This window comes from Argiope bruennichi, chromosome 6 (genome assembly GCF_947563725.1).
Source record: "Argiope bruennichi chromosome 6, qqArgBrue1.1, whole genome shotgun sequence".
Taxonomy (NCBI): domain Eukaryota; kingdom Metazoa; phylum Arthropoda; class Arachnida; order Araneae; family Araneidae; genus Argiope; species Argiope bruennichi.
In genome coordinates this window covers 10,623,121-10,640,621 of record NC_079156.1, presented here as the reverse complement: position 1 = coordinate 10,640,621, position 17,501 = coordinate 10,623,121, and the positions used below count along the sequence as shown (strand labels likewise).

Genomic DNA, 17,501 nt, shown 5'->3' with positions numbered 1-17,501 from the left:
CATCAGAGAGGAAAAGAAAAAGCAGGATCATTCTTGTGCACAGTTGGGACTACATATATCGAAGGGTAAAACCCTGTCAATTCGATGCAAGTGTAATTTAAAACATGTAGTCCGTAACGACGCATCATTCAATTCGCGAAAGGACTCAAACTGAAGATCGGGAAACGACGAGGATGGGATTCGAACCCACGCGGGCAGTGCCCAATGGATTAGCAGTCCATCGCCTTAACCACTCGGCCACCTCGTCCGAAATCTCTAATGTTATTACTCATTGGCAGAATAAAAAAAATATTTGACAATTTTTTTCCTATTATTATTTTAATCGATTCCGGACTGGAATATTGACCTCTTTCGGAGAAGACTGTACGGGAAGGAGAGAGATTATGACCAGACCAAATATAAATTATTCAGAATTCTTGTGTTGTGTTATTGTTGTGACTTATGGCACTTTACAAGGTAGCTGAAAGTTATCTCTAGAAATCTTTGTTGCGATATCATACTGTTTAACACAATTTCCTCTTCTTATTATGCTAATAAGCGCATTCTTATGCGGACCTTTTAGTTTCCGTCATCTCTTCAGATGGATAAAGAGATTAGATATGAAAATTTCCTTCTCATGCAAAACTAATGTCAAAAATGCAGTGATATATCAGTCATTAGCTGAGAAGAAAATATTTTGATATGCGTCCATTGTATTTGTGGAATTCATGATCATATTTCGGAGTAGACGAGCATGTTTCAGAATTTTTTTTTATTTAAAAAAAAAAGGCATTTGAGCCTCTGCCGTGACCAGGATTCGAACCTGGGTTATTGCGGCCACAACGCAATGTACTAACCACTATACGATCACGGCGACAAGGAAGATTCTCAGTGATAGCCTTTTAAGGAAACTGCGACTCTTAATCGAAGATGGGTTTTCAAGACTTGAAATAGACCGTGAAATAATTAAAAATCCCGAACAATTGTCAACAGAGGGCACCACGAAAATGAAAGCACCAAATCAATTTTTCAAATCTATACAAAATTAATAAATGCGTTAAACAGTTTGAAAGATTTTCATAAATGTGTTGTTTTTTTTTTCCTTTAAAAAATCTTTTCAGAAATTTATAAGGCATAGGTTAAAAGACTGGCTTGGATATGAATTTTTTAAATGATTGCCCACAACTCTACAAATATGGAGCTTCATGCCAGGATACAGATGCTTGCCTCCACAACGCTCGCATCTGGTATCTTTACCAGGCGGAATACGAACGGAACCTTGAATAAAATGTGGGCAGGTAAGAAAATATATCACCAGTTTGATAAAGCATTGCAGGGCTTTAGAAAAAATTGGTAATAAAATCCGTGAAATAAAAACGTGACAAAAAAATTCTCTGACAATTTAAAAAAATGCCCATCAGAGAGGAAAAGAAAAAGCAGGATCATTCTTGTGCACAGTTGGGACTACATATATCGAAGGGTAAAACCCTGTCAATTCGATGCAAGTGTAATTTAAAACATGTAGTCCGTAACGACGCATCATTCAATTCGCGAAAGGACTCAAACTGAAGATCGGGAAACGACGAGGATGGGATTCGAACCCACGCGGGCAGTGCCCAATGGATTAGCAGTCCATCGCCTTAACCACTCGGCCACCTCGTCCGAAATCTCTAATGTTATTACTCATTGGCAGAATAAAAAAAATATTTGACAATTTTTTTCCTATTATTATTTTAATCGATTCCGGACTGGAATATTGACCTCTTTCGGAGAAGACTGTACGGGAAGGAGAGAGATTATGACCAGACCAAATATAAATTATTCAGAATTCTTGTGTTGTGTTATTGTTGTGACTTATGGCACTTTACAAGGTAGCTGAAAGTTATCTCTAGAAATCTTTGTTGCGATATCATACTGTTTAACACAATTTCCTCTTCTTATTATGCTAATAAGCGCATTCTTATGCGGACCTTTTAGTTTCCGTCATCTCTTCAGATGGATAAAGAGATTAGATATGAAAATTTCCTTCTCATGCAAAACTAATGTCAAAAATGCAGTGATATATCAGTCATTAGCTGAGAAGAAAATATTTTGATATGCGTCCATTGTATTTGTGGAATTCATGATCATATTTCGGAGTAGACGAGCATGTTTCAGAATTTTTTTTTATTTAAAAAAAAAAGGCATTTGAGCCTCTGCCGTGACCAGGATTCGAACCTGGGTTATTGCGGCCACAACGCAATGTACTAACCACTATACGATCACGGCGACAAGGAAGATTCTCAGTGATAGCCTTTTAAGGAAACTGCGACTCTTAATCGAAGATGGGTTTTCAAGACTTGAAATAGACCGTGAAATAATTAAAAATCCCGAACAATTGTCAACAGAGGGCACCACGAAAATGAAAGCACCAAATCAATTTTTCAAATCTATACAAAATTAATAAATGCGTTAAACAGTTTGAAAGATTTTCATAAATGTGTTGTTTTTTTTTCCCTTTAAAAAATCTTTTCAGAAATTTATAAGGCATAGGTTAAAAGACTGGCTTGGATATGAATTTTTTAAATGATTGCCCACAACTCTACAAATATGGAGCTTCATGCCAGGATACAGATGCTTGCCTCCACAACGCTCGCATCTGGTATCTTTACCAGGCGGAATACGAACGGAACCTTGAATAAAATGTGGGCAGGTAAGAAAATATATCACCAGTTTGATAAAGCATTGCAGGGCTTTAGAAAAAATTGGTAATAAAATCCGTGAAATAAAAACGTGACAAAAAAATTCTCTGACAATTTAAAAAAATGCCCATCAGAGAGGAAAAGAAAAAGCAGGATCATTCTTGTGCACAGTTGGGACTACATATATCGAAGGGTAAAACCCTGTCAATTCGATGCAAGTGTAATTTAAAACATGTAGTCCGTAACGACGCATCATTCAATTCGCGAAAGGACTCAAACTGAAGATCGGGAAACGACGAGGATGGGATTCGAACCCACGCGGGCAGTGCCCAATGGATTAGCAGTCCATCGCCTTAACCACTCGGCCACCTCGTCCGAAATCTCTAATGTTATTACTCATTGGCAGAATAAAAAAAATATTTGACAATTTTTTTCCTATTATTATTTTAATCGATTCCGGACTGGAATATTGACCTCTTTCGGAGAAGACTGTACGGGAAGGAGAGAGATTATGACCAGACCAAATATAAATTATTCAGAATTCTTGTGTTGTGTTATTGTTGTGACTTATGGCACTTTACAAGGTAGCTGAAAGTTATCTCTAGAAATCTTTGTTGCGATATCATACTGTTTAACACAATTTCCTCTTCTTATTATGCTAATAAGCGCATTCTTATGCGGACCTTTTAGTTTCCGTCATCTCTTCAGATGGATAAAGAGATTAGATATGAAAATTTCCTTCTCATGCAAAACTAATGTCAAAAATGCAGTGATATATCAGTCATTAGCTGAGAAGAAAATATTTTGATATGCGTCCATTGTATTTGTGGAATTCATGATCATATTTCGGAGTAGACGAGCATGTTTCAGAATTTTTTTTTATTTAAAAAAAAAAGGCATTTGAGCCTCTGCCGTGACCAGGATTCGAACCTGGGTTATTGCGGCCACAACGCAATGTACTAACCACTATACGATCACGGCGACAAGGAAGATTCTCAGTGATAGCCTTTTAAGGAAACTGCGACTCGTAATCGAAGATGGGTTTTCAAGACTTGAAATAGACCGTGAAATAATTGAAAATCCCGAACAATTGTCAACAGAGGGCACCACGAAAATGAAAGCACCAAATCAATTTTTCAAATCTATACAAAATTAATAAATGCGTTAAACAGTTTGAAAGATTTTCATAAATGTCTTTTTTTTTTTTTTTTTTTTTTCCCTTTAAAAAATCTTTTCAGAAATTTATAAGGCATAGGTTAAAAGACTGGCTTGGATATGAATTTTTTAAATGATTGCCCACAACTCTACAAATATGGAGCTTCATGCCAGGATACAGATGCTTGCCTCCACAACGCTCGCATCTGGTATCTTTACCAGGCGGAATACGAACGGAACCTTGAATAAAATGTGGGCAGGTAAGAAAATATATCACCAGTTTGATAAAGCATTGCAGGGCTTTAGAAAAAATTGGTAATAAAATCCGTGAAATAAAAACGTGACAAAAAAATTCTCTGACAATTTAAAAAAATGCCCATCAGAGAGGAAAAGAAAAAGCAGGATCATTCTTGTGCACAGTTGGGACTACATATATCGAAGGGTAAAACCCTGTCAATTCGATGCAAGTGTAATTTAAAACATGTAGTCCGTAACGACGCATCATTCAATTCGCGAAAGGACTCAAACTGAAGATCGGGAAACGACGAGGATGGGATTCGAACCCACGCGGGCAGTGCCCAATGGATTAGCAGTCCATCGCCTTAACCACTCGGCCACCTCGTCCGAAATCTCTAATGTTATTACTCATTGGCAGAATAAAAAAAATATTTGACAATTTTTTTCCTATTATTATTTTAATCGATTCCGGACTGGAATATTGACCTCTTTCGGAGAAGACTGTACGGGAAGGAGAGAGATTATGACCAGACCAAATATAAATTATTCAGAATTCTTGTGTTGTGTTATTGTTGTGACTTATGGCACTTTACAAGGTAGCTGAAAGTTATCTCTAGAAATCTTTGTTGCGATATCATACTGTTTAACACAATTTCCTCTTCTTATTATGCTAATAAGCGCATTCTTATGCGGACCTTTTAGTTTCCGTCATCTCTTCAGATGGATAAAGAGATTAGATATGAAAATTTCCTTGTCATGCAAAACTAATGTCAAAAATGCAGTGATATATCAGTCATTAGCTGAGAAGAAAATATTTTGATATGCGTCCATTGTATTTGTGGAATTCATGATCATATTTCGGAGTAGACGAGCATGTTTCAGAATTTTTTTTTATTTAAAAAAAAAGGCATTAAGCCTCTGCCGTGACCAGGATTCGAACCTGGGTTATTGCGGCCACAACGCAATGTACTAACCACTATACGATCACGGCGACAAGGAAGATTCTCAGTGATAGCCTTTTAAGGAAACTGCGACTCGTAATCGAAGATGGGTTTTCAAGACTTGAAATAGACCGTGAAATAATTGAAAATCCCGAACAATTGTCAACAGAGGGCACCACGAAAATGAAAGCACCAAATCAATTTTTCAAATCTATACAAAATTAATAAATGCGTTAAACAGTTTGAAAGATTTTCATAAATGTCTTTTTTTTTTTTTTTTTCCCTTTAAAAAATCTTTTCAGAAATTTATAAGGCATAGGTTAAAAGACTGGCTTGGATATGAATTTTTTAAATGATTGCCCACAACTCTACAAATATGGAGCTTCATGCCAGGATACAGATGCTTGCCTCCACAACGCTCGCATCTGGTATCTTTACCAGGCGGAATACGAACGGAACCTTGAATAAAATGTGGGCAGGTAAGAAAATATATCACCAGTTTGATAAAGCATTGCAGGGCTTTAGAAAAAATTGGTAATAAAATCCGTGAAATAAAAACGTGACAAAAAAATTCTCTGACAATTTAAAAAAATGCCCATCAGAGAGGAAAAGAAAAAGCAGGATCATTCTTGTGCACAGTTGGGACTACATATATCGAAGGGTAAAACCCTGTCAATTCGATGCAAGTGTAATTTAAAACATGTAGTCCGTAACGACGCATCATTCAATTCGCGAAAGGACTCAAACTGAAGATCGGGAAACGACGAGGATGGGATTCGAACCCACGCGGGCAGTGCCCAATGGATTAGCAGTCCATCGCCTTAACCACTCGGCCACCTCGTCCGAAATCTCTAATGTTATTACTCATTGGCAGAATAAAAAAAATATTTGACAATTTTTTTCCTATTATTATTTTAATAGATTCCGGACTGGAATATTGACCTCTTTCGGAGAAGACTGTACGGGAAGGAGAGAGATTATGACCAGACCAAATATAAATTATTCAGAATTCTTGTGTTGTGTTATTGTTGTGACTTATGGCACTTTACAAGGTAGCTGAAAGTTATCTCTAGAAATCTTTGTTGCGATATCATACTGTTTAACACAATTTCCTCTTCTTATTATGCTAATAAGCGCATTCTTATGCGGACCTTTTAGTTTCCGTCATCTCTTCAGATGGATAAAGAGATTAGATATGAAAATTTCCTTGTCATGCAAAACTAATGTCAAAAATGCAGTGATATATCAGTCATTAGCTGAGAAGAAAATATTTTGATATGCGTCCATTGTATTTGTGGAATTCATGATCATATTTCGGAGTAGACGAGCATGTTTCAGAATTTTTTTTTATTTAAAAAAAAAAGGCATTTGAGCCTCTGCCGTGACCAGGATTCGAACCTGGGTTATTGCGGCCACAACGCAATGTACTAACCACTATACGATCACGGAGACAAGGAAGATTCTCAGTGATAGCCTTTTAAGGAAACTGCGACTCTTAATCGAAGATGGGTTTTCAAGACTTGAAATAGACCGTGAAATAATTGAAAATCCCGAACAATTGTCAACAGAGGGCACCACGAAAATGAAAGCACCAAATCAATTTTTCAAATCTATACAAAATTAATAAATGCGTTAAACAGTTTGAAAGATTTTCATAAATGTCTTTTTTTTTTTTTTTTTTTCCCTTTAAAAAATCTTTTCAGAAATTTATAAGGCATAGGTTAAAAGACTGGCTTGGATATGAATTTTTTAAATGATTGCCCACAACTCTACAAATATGGAGCTTCATGCCAGGATACAGATGCTTGCCTCCACAACGCTCGCATCTGGTATCTTTACCAGGCGGAATACGAACGGAACCTTGAATAAAATGTGGGCAGGTAAGAAAATATATCACCAGTTTGATAAAGCATTGCAGGGCTTTAGAAAAAATTGGTAATAAAATCCGTGAAATAAAAACGTGACAAAAAAATTCTCTGACAATTTAAAAAAATGCCCATCAGAGAGGAAAAGAAAAAGCAGGATCATTCTTGTGCACAGTTGGGACTACATATATCGAAGGGTAAAACCCTGTCAATTCGATGCAAGTGTAATTTAAAACATGTAGTCCGTAACGACGCATCATTCAATTCGCGAAAGGACTCAAACTGAAGATCGGGAAACGACGAGGATGGGATTCGAACCCACGCGGGCAGTGCCCAATGGATTAGCAGTCCATCGCCTTAACCACTCGGCCACCTCGTCCGAAATCTCTAATGTTATTACTCATTGGCAGAATAAAAAAAATATTTGACAATTTTTTTCCTATTATTATTTTAATCGATTCCGGACTGGAATATTGACCTCTTTCGGAGAAGACTGTACGGGAAGGAGAGAGATTATGACCAGACCAAATATAAATTATTCAGAATTCTTGTGTTGTGTTATTGTTGTGACTTATGGCACTTTACAAGGTAGCTGAAAGTTATCTCTAGAAATCTTTGTTGCGATATCATACTGTTTAACACAATTTCCTCTTCTTATTATGCTAATAAGCGCATTCTTATGCGGACCTTTTAGTTTCCGTCATCTCTTCAGATGGATAAAGAGATTAGATATGAAAATTTCCTTGTCATGCAAAACTAATGTCAAAAATGCAGTGATATATCAGTCATTAGCTGAGAAGAAAATATTTTGATATGCGTCCATTGTATTTGTGGAATTCATGATCATATTTCGGAGTAGACGAGCATGTTTCAGAATTATTTTTTATTTAAAAAAAAAAGGCATTTGAGCCTCTGCCGTGACCAGGATTCGAACCTGGGTTATTGCGGCCACAACGCAATGTACTAACCACTATACGATCACGGCGACAAGGAAGATTCTCAGTGATAGCCTTTTAAGGAAACTGCGACTCTTAATCGAAGATGGGTTTTCAAGACTTGAAATAGACCGTGAAATAATTGAAAATCCCGAACAATTGTCAACAGAGGGCACCACGAAAATGAAAGCACCAAATCAATTTTTCAAATCTATACAAAATTAATAAATGCGTTAAACAGTTTGAAAGATTTTCATAAATGTCTTTTTTTTTTTTTTTTTCCCTTTAAAAAATCTTTTCAGAAATTTATAAGGCATAGGTTAAAAGACTGGCTTGGATATGAATTTTTTAAATGATTGCCCACAACTCTACAAATATGGAGCTTCATGCCAGGATACAGATGCTTGCCTCCACAACGCTCGCATCTGGTATCTTTACCAGGCGGAATACGAACGGAACCTTGAATAAAATGTGGGCAGGTAAGAAAATATATCACCAGTTTGATAAAGCATTGCAGGGCTTTAGAAAAAATTGGTAATAAAATCCGTGAAATAAAAACGTGACAAAAAAATTCTCTGACAATTTAAAAAAATGCCCATCAGAGAGGAAAAGAAAAAGCAGGATCATTCTTGTGCACAGTTGGGACTACATATATCGAAGGGTAAAACCCTGTCAATTCGATGCAAGTGTAATTTAAAACATGTAGTCCGTAACGACGCATCATTCAATTCGCGAAAGGACTCAAACTGAAGATCGGGAAACGACGAGGATGGGATTCGAACCCACGCGGGCAGTGCCCAATGGATTAGCAGTCCATCGCCTTAACCACTCGGCCACCTCGTCCGAAATCTCTAATGTTATTACTCATTGGCAGAATAAAAAAAATATTTGACAATTTTTTTCCTATTATTATTTTAATCGATTCCGGACTGGAATATTGACCTCTTTCGGAGAAGACTGTACGGGAAGGAGAGAGATTATGACCAGACCAAATATAAATTATTCAGAATTCTTGTGTTGTGTTATTGTTGTGACTTATGGCACTTTACAAGGTAGCTGAAAGTTATCTCTAGAAATCTTTGTTGCGATATCATACTGTTTAACACAATTTCCTCTTCTTATTATGCTAATAAGCGCATTCTTATGCGGACCTTTTAGTTTCCGTCATCTCTTCAGATGGATAAAGAGATTAGATATGAAAATTTCCTTCTCATGCAAAACTAATGTCAAAAATGCAGTGATATATCAGTCATTAGCTGAGAAGAAAATATTTTGATATGCGTCCATTGTATTTGTGGAATTCATGATCATATTTCGGAGTAGACGAGCATGTTTCAGAATTTTTTTTTATTTAAAAAAAAAAGGCATTTGAGCCTCTGCCGTGACCAGGATTCGAACCTGGGTTATTGCGGCCACAACGCAATGTACTAACCACTATACGATCACGGCGACAAGGAAGATTCTCAGTGATAGCCTTTTAAGGAAACTGCGACTCTTAATCGAAGATGGGTTTTCAAGACTTGAAATAGACCGTGAAATAATTGAAAATCCCGAACAATTGTCAACAGAGGGCACCACGAAAATGAAAGCACCAAATCAATTTTTCAAATCTATACAAAATTAATAAATGCGTTAAACAGTTTGAAAGATTTTCATAAATGTCTTTTTTTTTTTTTTTTCCCTTTAAAAAATCTTTTCAGAAATTTATAAGGCATAGGTTAAAAGACTGGCTTGGATATGAATTTTTTAAATGATTGCCCACAACTCTACAAATATGGAGCTTCATGCCAGGATACAGATGCTTGCCTCCACAACGCTCGCATCTGGTATCTTTACCAGGCGGAATACGAACGGAACCTTGAATAAAATGTGGGCAGGTAAGAAAATATATCACCAGTTTGATAAAGCATTGCAGGGCTTTAGAAAAAATTGGTAATAAAATCCGTGAAATAAAAACGTGACAAAAAAATTCTCTGACAATTTAAAAAAATGCCCATCAGAGAGGAAAAGAAAAAGCAGGATCATTCTTGTGCACAGTTGGGACTACATATATCGAAGGGTAAAACCCTGTCAATTCGATGCAAGTGTAATTTAAAACATGTAGTCCGTAACGACGCATCATTCAATTCGCGAAAGGACTCAAACTGAAGATCGGGAAACGACGAGGATGGGATTCGAACCCACGCGGGCAGTGCCCAATGGATTAGCAGTCCATCGCCTTAACCACTCGGCCACCTCGTCCGAAATCTCTAATGTTATTACTCATTGGCAGAATAAAAAAAATATTTGACAATTTTTTTCCTATTATTATTTTAATCGATTCCGGACTGGAATATTGACCTCTTTCGGAGAAGACTGTACGGGAAGGAGAGAGATTATGACCAGACCAAATATAAATTATTCAGAATTCTTGTGTTGTGTTATTGTTGTGACTTATGGCACTTTACAAGGTAGCTGAAAGTTATCTCTAGAAATCTTTGTTGCGATATCATACTGTTTAACACAATTTCCTCTTCTTATTATGCTAATAAGCGCATTCTTATGCGGACCTTTTAGTTTCCGTCATCTCTTCAGATGGATAAAGAGATTAGATATGAAAATTTCCTTGTCATGCAAAACTAATGTCAAAAATGCAGTGATATATCAGTCATTAGCTGAGAAGAAAATATTTTGATATGCGTCCATTGTATTTGTGGAATTCATGATCATATTTCGGAGTAGACGAGCATGTTTCAGAATTTTTTTTTATTTAAAAAAAAAAGGCATTTGAGCCTCTGCCGTGACCAGGATTCGAACCTGGGTTATTGCGGCCACAACGCAATGTACTAACCACTATACGATCACGGCGACAAGGAAGATTCTCAGTGATAGCCTTTTAAGGAAACTGCGACTCTTAATCGAAGATGGGTTTTCAAGACTTGAAATAGACCGTGAAATAATTGAAAATCCCGAACAATTGTCAACAGAGGGCACCACGAAAATGAAAGCACCAAATCAATTTTTCAAATCTATACAAAATTAATAAATGCGTTAAACAGTTTGAAAGATTTTCATAAATGTCTTTTTTTTTTTTTTTTTTCCCTTTAAAAAATCTTTTCAGAAATTTATAAGGCATAGGTTAAAAGACTGGCTTGGATATGAATTTTTTAAATGATTGCCCACAACTCTACAAATATGGAGCTTCATGCCAGGATACAGATGCTTGCCTCCACAACGCTCGCATCTGGTATCTTTACCAGGCGGAATACGAACGGAACCTTGAATAAAATGTGGGCAGGTAAGAAAATATATCACCAGTTTGATAAAGCATTGCAGGGCTTTAGAAAAAATTGGTAATAAAATCCGTGAAATAAAAACGTGACAAAAAAATTCTCTGACAATTTAAAAAAATGCCCATCAGAGAGGAAAAGAAAAAGCAGGATCATTCTTGTGCACAGTTGGGACTACATATATCGAAGGGTAAAACCCTGTCAATTCGATGCAAGTGTAATTTAAAACATGTAGTCCGTAACGACGCATCATTCAATTCGCGAAAGGACTCAAACTGAAGATCGGGAAACGACGAGGATGGGATTCGAACCCACGCGGGCAGTGCCCAATGGATTAGCAGTCCATCGCCTTAACCACTCGGCCACCTCGTCCGAAATCTCTAATGTTATTACTCATTGGCAGAATAAAAAAAATATTTGACAATTTTTTTCCTATTATTATTTTAATCGATTCCGGACTGGAATATTGACCTCTTTCGGAGAAGACTGTACGGGAAGGAGAGAGATTATGACCAGACCAAATATAAATTATTCAGAATTCTTGTGTTGTGTTATTGTTGTGACTTATGGCACTTTACAAGGTAGCTGAAAGTTATCTCTAGAAATCTTTGTTGCGATATCATACTGTTTAACACAATTTCCTCTTCTTATTATGCTAATAAGCGCATTCTTATGCGGACCTTTTAATTTCCGTCATCTCTTCAGATGGATAAAGAGATTAGATATGAAAATTTCCTTCTCATGCAAAACTAATGTCAAAAATGCAGTGATATATCAGTCATTAGCTGAGAAGAAAATATTTTGATATGCGTCCATTGTATTTGTGGAATTCATGATCATATTTCGGAGTAGACGAGCATGTTTCAGAATTTTTTTTTATTTAAAAAAAAAAGGCATTTGAGCCTCTGCCGTGACCAGGATTCGAACCTGGGTTATTGCGGCCACAACGCAATGTACTAACCACTATACGATCACGGAGACAAGGAAGATTCTCAGTGATAGCCTTTTAAGGAAACTGCGACTCTTAATCGAAGATGGGTTTTCAAGACTTGAAATAGACCGTGAAATAATTGAAAATCCCGAACAATTGTCAACAGAGGGCACCACGAAAATGAAAGCACCAAATCAATTTTTCAAATCTATACAAAATTAATAAATGCGTTAAACAGTTTGAAAGATTTTCATAAATGTCTTTTTTTTTTTTCCCCCCTTTAAAAAATCTTTTCAGAAATTTATAAGGCATAGGTTAAAAGACTGGCTTGGATATGAATTTTTTAAATGATTGCCCACAACTCTACAAATATGGAGCTTCATGCCAGGATACAGATGCTTGCCTCCACAACGCTCGCATCTGGTATCTTTACCAGGCGGAATACGAACGGAACCTTGAATAAAATGTGGGCAGGTAAGAAAATATATCACCAGTTTGATAAAGCATTGCAGGGCTTTAGAAAAAATTGGTAATAAAATCCGTGAAATAAAAACGTGACAAAAAAATTCTCTGACAATTTAAAAAAATGCCCATCAGAGAGGAAAAGAAAAAGCAGGATCATTCTTGTGCACAGTTGGGACTACATATATCGAAGGGTAAAACCCTGTCAATTCGATGCAAGTGTAATTTAAAACATGTAGTCCGTAACGACGCATCATTCAATTCGCGAAAGGACTCAAACTGAAGATCGGGAAACGACGAGGATGGGATTCGAACCCACGCGGGCAGTGCCCAATGGATTAGCAGTCCATCGCCTTAACCACTCGGCCACCTCGTCCGAAATCTCTAATGTTATTACTCATTGGCAGAATAAAAAAAATATTTGACAATTTTTTTCCTATTATTATTTTAATCGATTCCGGACTGGAATATTGACCTCTTTCGGAGAAGACTGTACGGGAAGGAGAGAGATTATGACCAGACCAAATATAAATTATTCAGAATTCTTGTGTTGTGTTATTGTTGTGACTTATGGCACTTTACAAGGTAGCTGAAAGTTATCTCTAGAAATCTTTGTTGCGATATCATACTGTTTAACACAATTTCCTCTTCTTATTATGCTAATAAGCGCATTCTTATGCGGACCTTTTAGTTTCCGTCATCTCTTCAGATGGATAAAGAGATTAGATATGAAAATTTCCTTGTCATGCAAAACTAATGTCAAAAATGCAGTGATATATCAGTCATTAGCTGAGAAGAAAATATTTTGATATGCGTCCATTGTATTTGTGGAATTCATGATCATATTTCGGAGTAGACGAGCATGTTTCAGAATTTTTTTTTATTTAAAAAAAAAAGGCATTTGAGCCTCTGCCGTGACCAGGATTCGAACCTGGGTTATTGCGGCCACAACGCAATGTACTAACCACTATACGATCACGGCGACAAGGAAGATTCTCAGTGATAGCCTTTTAAGGAAACTGCGACTCTTAATCGAAGATGGGTTTTCAAGACTTGAAATAGACCGTGAAATAATTGAAAATCCCGAACAATTGTCAACAGAGGGCACCACGAAAATGAAAGCACCAAATCAATTTTTCAAATCTATACAAAATTAATAAATGCGTTAAACAGTTTGAAAGATTTTCATAAATGTCTTTTTTTTTTTTTTTTTTCCCTTTAAAAAATCTTTTCAGAAATTTATAAGGCATAGGTTAAAAGACTGGCTTGGATATGAATTTTTTAAATGATTGCCCACAACTCTACAAATATGGAGCTTCATGCCAGGATACAGATGCTTGCCTCCACAACGCTCGCATCTGGTATCTTTACCAGGCGGAATACGAACGGAACCTTGAATAAAATGTGGGCAGGTAAGAAAATATATCACCAGTTTGATAAAGCATTGCAGGGCTTTAGAAAAAATTGGTAATAAAATCCGTGAAATAAAAACGTGACAAAAAAATTCTCTGACAATTTAAAAAAATGCCCATCAGAGAGGAAAAGAAAAAGCAGGATCATTCTTGTGCACAGTTGGGACTACATATATCGAAGGGTAAAACCCTGTCAATTCGATGCAAGTGTAATTTAAAACATGTAGTCCGTAACGACGCATCATTCAATTCGCGAAAGGACTCAAACTGAAGATCGGGAAACGACGAGGATGGGATTCGAACCCACGCGGGCAGTGCCCAATGGATTAGCAGTCCATCGCCTTAACCACTCGGCCACCTCGTCCGAAATCTCTAATGTTATTACTCATTGGCAGAATAAAAAAAATATTTGACAATTTTTTTCCTATTATTATTTTAATCGATTCCGGACTGGAATATTGACCTCTTTCGGAGAAGACTGTACGGGAAGGAGAGAGATTATGACCAGACCAAATATAAATTATTCAGAATTCTTGTGTTGTGTTATTGTTGTGACTTATGGCACTTTACAAGGTAGCTGAAAGTTATCTCTAGAAATCTTTGTTGCGATATCATACTGTTTAACACAATTTCCTCTTCTTATTATGCTAATAAGCGCATTCTTATGCGGACCTTTTAATTTCCGTCATCTCTTCAGATGGATAAAGAGATTAGATATGAAAATTTCCTTCTCATGCAAAACTAATGTCAAAAATGCAGTGATATATCAGTCATTAGCTGAGAAGAAAATATTTTGATATGCGTCCATTGTATTTGTGGAATTCATGATCATATTTCGGAGTAGACGAGCATGTTTCAGAATTTTTTTTTATTTAAAAAAAAAAGGCATTTGAGCCTCTGCCGTGACCAGGATTCGAACCTGGGTTATTGCGGCCACAACGCAATGTACTAACCACTATACGATCACGGAGACAAGGAAGATTCTCAGTGATAGCCTTTTAAGGAAACTGCGACTCTTAATCGAAGATGGGTTTTCAAGACTTGAAATAGACCGTGAAATAATTGAAAATCCCGAACAATTGTCAACAGAGGGCACCACGAAAATGAAAGCACCAAATCAATTTTTCAAATCTATACAAAATTAATAAATGCGTTAAACAGTTTGAAAGATTTTCATAAATGTCTTTTTTTTTTTTCCCCCCTTTAAAAAATCTTTTCAGAAATTTATAAGGCATAGGTTAAAAGACTGGCTTGGATATGAATTTTTTAAATGATTGCCCACAACTCTACAAATATGGAGCTTCATGCCAGGATACAGATGCTTGCCTCCACAACGCTCGCATCTGGTATCTTTACCAGGCGGAATACGAACGGAACCTTGAATAAAATGTGGGCAGGTAAGAAAATATATCACCAGTTTGATAAAGCATTGCAGGGCTTTAGAAAAAATTGGTAATAAAATCCGTGAAATAAAAACGTGACAAAAAAATTCTCTGACAATTTAAAAAAATGCCCATCAGAGAGGAAAAGAAAAAGCAGGATCATTCTTGTGCACAGTTGGGACTACATATATCGAAGGGTAAAACCCTGTCAATTCGATGCAAGTGTAATTTAAAACATGTAGTCCGTAACGACGCATCATTCAATTCGCGAAAGGACTCAAACTGAAGATCGGGAAACGACGAGGATGGGATTCGAACCCACGCGGGCAGTGCCCAATGGATTAGCAGTCCATCGCCTTAACCACTCGGCCACCTCGTCCGAAATCTCTAATGTTATTACTCATTGGCAGAATAAAAAAAATATTTGACATTTTTTTTCCTATTATTATTTTAATCGATTCCGGACTGGAATATTGACCTCTTTCGGAGAAGACTGTACGGGAAGGAGAGAGATTATGACCAGACCAAATATAAATTATTCAGAATTCTTGTGTTGTGTTATTGTTGTGACTTATGGCACTTTACAAGGTAGCTGAAAGTTATCTCTAGAAATCTTTGTTGCGATATCATACTGTTTAACACAATTTCCTCTTCTTATTATGCTAATAAGCGCATTCTTATGCGGACCTTTTAGTTTCCGTCATCTCTTCAGATGGATAAAGAGATTAGATATGAAAATTTCCTTGTCATGCAAAACTAATGTCAAAAATGCAGTGATATATCAGTCATTAGCTGAGAAGAAAATATTTTGATATGCGTCCATTGTATTTGTGGAATTCATGATCATATTTCGGAGTAGACGAGCATGTTTCAGAATTTTTTTTTATTTAAAAAAAAAAGGCATTTGAGCCTCTGCCGTGACCAGGATTCGAACCTGGGTTATTGCGGCCACAACGCAATGTACTAACCACTATACGATCACGGCGACAAGGAAGATTCTCAGTGATAGCCTTTTAAGGAAACTGCGACTCTTAATCGAAGATGGGTTTTCAAGACTTGAAATAGACCGTGAAATAATTGAAAATCCCGAACAATTGTCAACAGAGGGCACCACGAAAATGAAAGCACCAAATCAATTTTTCAAATCTATACAAAATTAATAAATGCGTTAAACAGTTTGAAAGATTTTCATAAATGTCTTTTTTTTTTTTTTCCCTTTAAAAAATCTTTTCAGAAATTTATAAGGCATAGGTTAAAAGACTGGCTTGGATATGAATTTTTTAAATGATTGCCCACAACTCTACAAATATGGAGCTTCATGCCAGGATACAGATGCTTGCCTCCACAACGCTCGCATCTGGTATCTTTACCAGGCGGAATACGAACGGAACCTTGAATAAAATGTGGGCAGGTAAGAAAATATATCACCAGTTTGATAAAGCATTGCAGGGCTTTAGAAAAAATTGGTAATAAAATCCGTGAAATAAAAACGTGACAAAAAAATTCTCTGACAATTTAAAAAAATGCCCATCAGAGAGGAAAAGAAAAAGCAGGATCATTCTTGTGCACAGTTGGGACTACATATATCGAAGGGTAAAACCCTGTCAATTCGATGCAAGTGTAATTTAAAACATGTAGTCCGTAACGACGCATCATTCAATTCGCGAAAGGACTCAAACTGAAGATCGGGAAACGACGAGGATGGGATTCGAACCCACGCGGGCAGTGCCCAATGGATTAGCAGTCCATCGCCTTAACCACTCGGCCACCTCGTCCGAAATCTCTAATGTTATTACTCATTGGCAGAATAAAAAAAATATTTGACAATTTTTTTCCTATTATTATTTTAATCGATTCCGGACTGGAATATTGACCTCTTTCGGAGAAGACTGTACGGGAAGGAGAGAGATTATGACCAGACCAAATATAAATTATTCAGAATTCTTGTGTTGTGTTATTGTTGTGACTTATGGCACTTTACAAGGTAGCTGAAAGTTATCTCTAGAAATCTTTGTTGCGATATCATACTGTTTAACACAATTTCCTCTTCTTATCATGCTAATAAGCGCATTCTTATGCGGACCTTTTAGTTTCCGTCATCTCTTCAGATGGATAAAGAGATTAGATATGAAAATTTCCTTGTCATGCAAAACTAATGTCAAAAATGCAGTGATATATCAGTCATTAGCTGAGAAGAAAATATTTTGATATGCGTCCATTGTATTTGTGGAATTCATGATCATATTTCGGAG

At 36.5% G+C, this 17,501-nt stretch overlaps 22 non-coding genes across 22 annotated transcripts; all 22 read right to left on the bottom strand.

Moving 5' to 3' along the window:
- Positions 1-165: 165 nt before the first annotated feature.
- Trnas-gcu (transfer RNA serine (anticodon GCU)) lies at positions 166-247 on the bottom strand. Its single transcript has one exon. It is a non-coding gene; the product is annotated as a tRNA-Ser (tRNA).
- Positions 248-781: 534 nt separating this feature from the next.
- On the bottom strand, positions 782-853 carry Trnah-gug (transfer RNA histidin (anticodon GUG)). Its single transcript has one exon. It is a non-coding gene; the product is annotated as a tRNA-His (tRNA).
- Positions 854-1,559: 706 nt separating this feature from the next.
- Positions 1,560-1,641, bottom strand: Trnas-gcu (transfer RNA serine (anticodon GCU)). The gene has a single exon. It is a non-coding gene; the product is annotated as a tRNA-Ser (tRNA).
- Positions 1,642-2,175: 534 nt separating this feature from the next.
- On the bottom strand, positions 2,176-2,247 carry Trnah-gug (transfer RNA histidin (anticodon GUG)). Its single transcript has one exon. It is a non-coding gene; the product is annotated as a tRNA-His (tRNA).
- A 706-nt stretch (positions 2,248-2,953) lies between these two features.
- Positions 2,954-3,035, bottom strand: Trnas-gcu (transfer RNA serine (anticodon GCU)). Its single transcript has one exon. It is a non-coding gene; the product is annotated as a tRNA-Ser (tRNA).
- A 534-nt stretch (positions 3,036-3,569) lies between these two features.
- On the bottom strand, positions 3,570-3,641 carry Trnah-gug (transfer RNA histidin (anticodon GUG)). The gene has a single exon. It is a non-coding gene; the product is annotated as a tRNA-His (tRNA).
- Positions 3,642-4,357: 716 nt separating this feature from the next.
- Positions 4,358-4,439, bottom strand: Trnas-gcu (transfer RNA serine (anticodon GCU)). The gene has a single exon. It is a non-coding gene; the product is annotated as a tRNA-Ser (tRNA).
- A 532-nt stretch (positions 4,440-4,971) lies between these two features.
- On the bottom strand, positions 4,972-5,043 carry Trnah-gug (transfer RNA histidin (anticodon GUG)). The gene has a single exon. It is a non-coding gene; the product is annotated as a tRNA-His (tRNA).
- A 711-nt stretch (positions 5,044-5,754) lies between these two features.
- Positions 5,755-5,836, bottom strand: Trnas-gcu (transfer RNA serine (anticodon GCU)). Its single transcript has one exon. It is a non-coding gene; the product is annotated as a tRNA-Ser (tRNA).
- Positions 5,837-7,155: 1,319 nt separating this feature from the next.
- Positions 7,156-7,237, bottom strand: Trnas-gcu (transfer RNA serine (anticodon GCU)). The gene has a single exon. It is a non-coding gene; the product is annotated as a tRNA-Ser (tRNA).
- A 534-nt stretch (positions 7,238-7,771) lies between these two features.
- Positions 7,772-7,843, bottom strand: Trnah-gug (transfer RNA histidin (anticodon GUG)). Its single transcript has one exon. It is a non-coding gene; the product is annotated as a tRNA-His (tRNA).
- Positions 7,844-8,554: 711 nt separating this feature from the next.
- On the bottom strand, positions 8,555-8,636 carry Trnas-gcu (transfer RNA serine (anticodon GCU)). Its single transcript has one exon. It is a non-coding gene; the product is annotated as a tRNA-Ser (tRNA).
- A 534-nt stretch (positions 8,637-9,170) lies between these two features.
- On the bottom strand, positions 9,171-9,242 carry Trnah-gug (transfer RNA histidin (anticodon GUG)). The gene has a single exon. It is a non-coding gene; the product is annotated as a tRNA-His (tRNA).
- A 710-nt stretch (positions 9,243-9,952) lies between these two features.
- Trnas-gcu (transfer RNA serine (anticodon GCU)) lies at positions 9,953-10,034 on the bottom strand. The gene has a single exon. It is a non-coding gene; the product is annotated as a tRNA-Ser (tRNA).
- Positions 10,035-10,568: 534 nt separating this feature from the next.
- Positions 10,569-10,640, bottom strand: Trnah-gug (transfer RNA histidin (anticodon GUG)). The gene has a single exon. It is a non-coding gene; the product is annotated as a tRNA-His (tRNA).
- A 712-nt stretch (positions 10,641-11,352) lies between these two features.
- On the bottom strand, positions 11,353-11,434 carry Trnas-gcu (transfer RNA serine (anticodon GCU)). Its single transcript has one exon. It is a non-coding gene; the product is annotated as a tRNA-Ser (tRNA).
- A 1,315-nt stretch (positions 11,435-12,749) lies between these two features.
- Trnas-gcu (transfer RNA serine (anticodon GCU)) lies at positions 12,750-12,831 on the bottom strand. Its single transcript has one exon. It is a non-coding gene; the product is annotated as a tRNA-Ser (tRNA).
- Positions 12,832-13,365: 534 nt separating this feature from the next.
- Trnah-gug (transfer RNA histidin (anticodon GUG)) lies at positions 13,366-13,437 on the bottom strand. Its single transcript has one exon. It is a non-coding gene; the product is annotated as a tRNA-His (tRNA).
- Positions 13,438-14,149: 712 nt separating this feature from the next.
- Positions 14,150-14,231, bottom strand: Trnas-gcu (transfer RNA serine (anticodon GCU)). The gene has a single exon. It is a non-coding gene; the product is annotated as a tRNA-Ser (tRNA).
- A 1,315-nt stretch (positions 14,232-15,546) lies between these two features.
- Positions 15,547-15,628, bottom strand: Trnas-gcu (transfer RNA serine (anticodon GCU)). Its single transcript has one exon. It is a non-coding gene; the product is annotated as a tRNA-Ser (tRNA).
- A 534-nt stretch (positions 15,629-16,162) lies between these two features.
- Positions 16,163-16,234, bottom strand: Trnah-gug (transfer RNA histidin (anticodon GUG)). Its single transcript has one exon. It is a non-coding gene; the product is annotated as a tRNA-His (tRNA).
- A 708-nt stretch (positions 16,235-16,942) lies between these two features.
- On the bottom strand, positions 16,943-17,024 carry Trnas-gcu (transfer RNA serine (anticodon GCU)). The gene has a single exon. It is a non-coding gene; the product is annotated as a tRNA-Ser (tRNA).
- Between the last annotated feature and the right edge of the window lie 477 nt (positions 17,025-17,501).